Here is a 4,706-nt window from a genome sequence, read left to right as displayed (position 1 = left end):
TAATAGCCACTTTTGTTGCTAATGGGTTGTTTCTATAAAAGACAAATGACAAGAAATATTGCAAAACCTCTTTTTATTAAAGTACATCACATTTAATATTTACATTGATACACACAACACTTTGCATTTAATACTGCTTATTTAAATACCTCAGCTACAATTAGAATACAGAATACAGTATGGAATAATGAAAGTTATTTTATACCACAGCGCAGTGACATGAAAACCACTTATTATAAGGTCTTAAATGAGAGTTTAAAAAAAATTAGCCACCCTACTCAAAACTTGAACATTAAAATACACTGCAATTACCTTACTGGCAGGCAGAAATGCTTATCCTTCACAATACTAAAGATTTTTCCATAACAAAACAGACATTTCAATTCAAAAGACGTTTCATTTTTCTTAAATACGTTCCAACCTGGTATTTAGTTCTGTAGTTGTTTTACTCATGATGTAGTGGAAGGCTGCATCAGTGGTCTTCATCATGGAGGGAATGGGGTTTTGGTCCAGAATGATGCAAAAATTCTGGATGCAACTTCTGTTCCCAACGCAGTGCAGGCAGGGCTGTGCTGATTCATCCACCTCAAAGCATGGATTGATGCTAATCACCTAAGTGTGTTTTAAAAGAGTGTATTTGATGAATGTATTTGATGTGTATTTATGAACTTGTATGCATTTACATGGGGTGAACAATGCAAGCAAACTAACTGCTGAATAAATAACTAGAACAAAATACTAAAAAACTTACACAGCACAATCAGTAGCTTCAGTTGCACATTGACCCTCTCCAGTCTTTCTTCCTTTCACAAATGAAGGCAAGAGGTGAATGAGCCAGGGAAGAGCTGCCACATCACTGTCCCGTCCTAGCAAAACAGAATTTAAACACCATGAGTGTACAGTTAAACTTTAAAACCGTAAAAGTAGCAAACCCATGTACACTTACCATATTTAAACTCCTGTTGACCAGACAGAGGGTCATCCATATTGTTGTATATTGGCTATTTTGCAATACATCACCTCAGCATATTTCTGCAGATTTTCAAAGACAAAAAGAGTCAAGAAAATACCAAAAAGGGTGCAGTTTTAACCGTTATTTGAATCAAAATCATCTCAGTATAATAAATCATGTTAGAGACAGTGTACAGTACAAATGTACTGTGTGTACTCACATAACTAGTTGGTAAGCTCTTATCCTCCAAACTGGGTTAAGGAATAACAGTTCCAGAATTCATGGGTATGCCGTATTCAAATATAGTCTGGTAGGGTCCTATCACAAAAATGACAATAAAGACTCTGAAAACTCAACATTCTTTTTATATTAAAAACAGCACTCAAGACAATATGAATCTTCATTTATACATTTTCAAAATAGTAATCAATTTGATTGCTATTTAATATGACATCAATAGCAAAACGATGTATGAGAAGATAATATATTTTTATTAAAGTTGGCAGCAGGTCATGTGAGTTTCTTTCCAGATTAATAATAATAATAATAATATGTACAAAACTACATATACTAAAAAGATTGGTTAACTGTTCAGTTATGTCAAATAAAATGATTTATATGTATAAATATATAAACTTACCTTCTGTAATGAATTTATATAAGTATTAGCAGTCGTTTCTCATTGGAAGTCATCCATGTCAGGTCTTCTTTAATAAACTGCCCTAAAAACAGCATCTCTTCTGAATGATTTGAAGCACTCAGTGTGAACTTTCACCAAACTAGCATCTATAATGACAGAAAAAAACAAACGTTCACGTTAGCCTTACACGTTTTACACTTTTGTATGTATTTGCCATTTGCATCTGTCTGACATCTAGCGCCACGAAAAGCTTACAACACACAATGCATCCAATCCAGCAATCTGTGCATACAAATGATGATATATTGTGAGGTTTTGGTCAAATTAATTGTTGGTTTGGCGATATTTCCCCTGTTTGCATACATCTAAGAAAAACACATGACGTTGCGGTTGCGGTTTTCTCCGTGTTTTTCAGTAATTTGAATAATTAACCGATATCCGTGCACTCACGTGCATGTAAACGACCTCGTTAACTCACGGTATCTAGCCTATATGATTACCTCATAACGAGCATCATATGGTGAATAAACGAGCTTTCATTTAACTTTATTTCATACCTTCAATTTGTAGTGCATGTCGCGTTTTATCATGGTTCAATTCTTTCGTTCATATCTCCTGTTAATATTATCCTTCTTGGTTTTAAACTTTTAGCTAGCAGTTTAACTTTATACTAAACTAACAAGGGAACAACGTAACACAAGGTAGCTCTGATTAAACTGAACCAAATAACGAACAAAGGGGAAATAAAATGGGAAAAATATCTTATTTAGGTTTTTTGGCATATGGCTGCGTAGAGTCAGACAGAGAAATAACAGTTTAATTTAGCCAAACCATCTGAATATTATGAGACTGATTTACCTGATCTCTTCAGTCCTCCTGTGAAAGAAAATGGCGGTAAAATCCCTGACAGGATATGTTTAGTGGAGGCGTGGCTTGATTTACACCGCTCAGAGTGAAATCTGATAACACCCTTGTTTTACACTGACACTGTCGTGAATATAACACTGGCCTAGCAATGGCAGTGTTATTTTATTACCAGATAGTGTTAAAACAGCATCAACACTGTGTATTTAACACCATCCCTGAAAATTTAACACTGGTGATTTTGCTGTGCATAAGACTGACATGACACCTTCATAATCATGACATGACACGTGTCATAAACATAAACTTTCATGAAGTCTCATTTGTTCAATTATGTTATTTTCAATGCAAAGATGACATTGTTATGACAACTTGACAAGTTATGATGTATTGGTTAATGTCATGACATTACCAAGACAACATAACTAACTACTTTTTACCAGATACAAATTGAATTTGTCATTAAAATGTCATTAAGTGTTAATACTCTGTCAAATAGCTTTATAACAGCGTCATAAATATTTTTCTTGACCTCAACTACAGTGGTACAAATATAATTTGTCATTAAAATGACATTAAGTGTTAATAATCTGTCAAATAGTTTTAGAACAGTGTCATGAATATTCTTTAGTTTATAATGTTTAGGTGTTTGAGAAACAAAATCAATCATCCTATAATAATACTAATTAAAATTTATAAAATTTATTTTTTTTGCATTTGGAGACCTAAAATTAAATGAAAACAGTACACTGAAAAAATAATTCATTTAATTTACCCTTTTTTTTTGTGGTTGCAATAAATTTATTTAAGCTACATTTAAAAAAAAATTTATTCTACTTTATTTTGTTTAAATGTATCTTAAATAATTTGATTGCAACCACTTACCTTAAAAAATTGAGTAAATTGAATGAATTATTTTTTTCAATGTACAATAATGAGTTAAGCCATGCAGAGTTGGGTCCATATTACTGCAAAAACAGTTTAAATTAAATTGATTAAATGTTTTGTTAGTTTTTTCTTCTATGCCAGAAAATTTCAAAACCCTCTGTGTGAGGAAGAACAAGTTCTGTTAGTTGTCAGTTTTTTGTGCACATACATAATGTTAAGTATAATTTTTTGATGTGTCTGTTGCATTTTGTTAAGGTATTTAAAATTATTTGACATAGTAGTAACACTTAATGACATTTAAATAGCAAGTTCAATTTGTACGACTGTAGTTGAGGTCAAGACAAATATTCATGATGCTGTAATAAAACTATTGGACAGAGTATTTAAAACTTAATGGGGTGGTTTCCCGAACAGGGATTATCCTAATCCAATACAAAAAGGCATGTTTGAGCTCCTTTAATTTAAAAATAACTTGTCCTGACCAATTTTAACATATCGGTTGCATTGTTTTGTCTCAAGATAAGATTTTTTTTTAATGTGATTGTGATTTTTAAACGTTAAATGACGTAATATAAATAAAGCCTAGTTCTGGATTAACCTAGTCTCTGTCCAGGAAACCATCCCAATGACATTTAATTTAATGTTAACCCATAAAGCTGGGTAGTTTCTTAAGTTTGATAATTATTCTGCTATGCCATGTTTATGACAGATTTATGACAAGTTATGATGTATTGGTTTATGTCAAGTTGTCATAACAAAGACATCTCAAACAATGTCATCTTTGCATTAAAAATGACATAATTAAACAAATGACACTTGATGAGAGTTGTCATAAGCGTGCATAAAATCTCCTTCATGTTCATAACACTTGTCACATCATGATTATGAAGGTGTCATGTCAGTCTTATGAACACCTCTTCAAGTAAAGTGTTGTGTTACCACCACAAAAGGTCATGGGTTCGAACCCAGGGAACACACATGCTTATAAAAATTGTAAACCTTGTAATGCACTTTAAGTCGCTTTGGATAAAAGTGTCTGCCAAACGCATAAATTTAAATGTAGTATCTAAATTAATATAAAGAGCGCCAATGGTCCGATTCACAATTTTACATTTCCTTTGATCTGTAAGTGTGTATTACATGTGAATGATATGCAATAGGTACAACGCACCAAAGTAAACAATGACGCAAGTTATTGTTTCTAACTTGAAAATCTTTTCTTGGACTACAACAAACACAGAGATTGTAGGCAACAGTTTACTTCCTCTGCCTATTGACACTGACACGATTATCATTCAGTAATTCCACCCGATTCTGTCTCACAGCTTGTATGTTAAGTAGTCTATGTTTTCATATTTAAAG

The 4,706-nt window shown here is 32.5% G+C and overlaps 1 long non-coding RNA gene across 1 annotated transcript; it reads right to left on the bottom strand.

The window, feature by feature from the left end:
• Window positions 1-254: 254 nt before the first annotated feature.
• On the bottom strand, window positions 255-2,705 carry LOC141282981 (uncharacterized). The gene is made up of 6 exons (XR_012337916.1): window positions 2,451-2,705; window positions 1,593-1,738; window positions 1,173-1,270; window positions 947-1,032; window positions 752-866; window positions 255-612 (listed from the first exon to the last, which is right to left on the bottom strand). It is a non-coding gene; the product is annotated as an uncharacterized lncRNA (long non-coding RNA).
• Between the last annotated feature and the right edge of the window lie 2,001 nt (window positions 2,706-4,706).

This window comes from Paramisgurnus dabryanus, chromosome 1 (genome assembly GCF_030506205.2).
Source record: "Paramisgurnus dabryanus chromosome 1, PD_genome_1.1, whole genome shotgun sequence".
In the NCBI taxonomy this organism is placed as follows: domain Eukaryota; kingdom Metazoa; phylum Chordata; class Actinopteri; order Cypriniformes; family Cobitidae; genus Paramisgurnus; species Paramisgurnus dabryanus.
The sequence above is the reverse complement of the archived record's forward strand: the minus strand, read 5'-3'. Positions and strand labels throughout refer to the sequence as shown.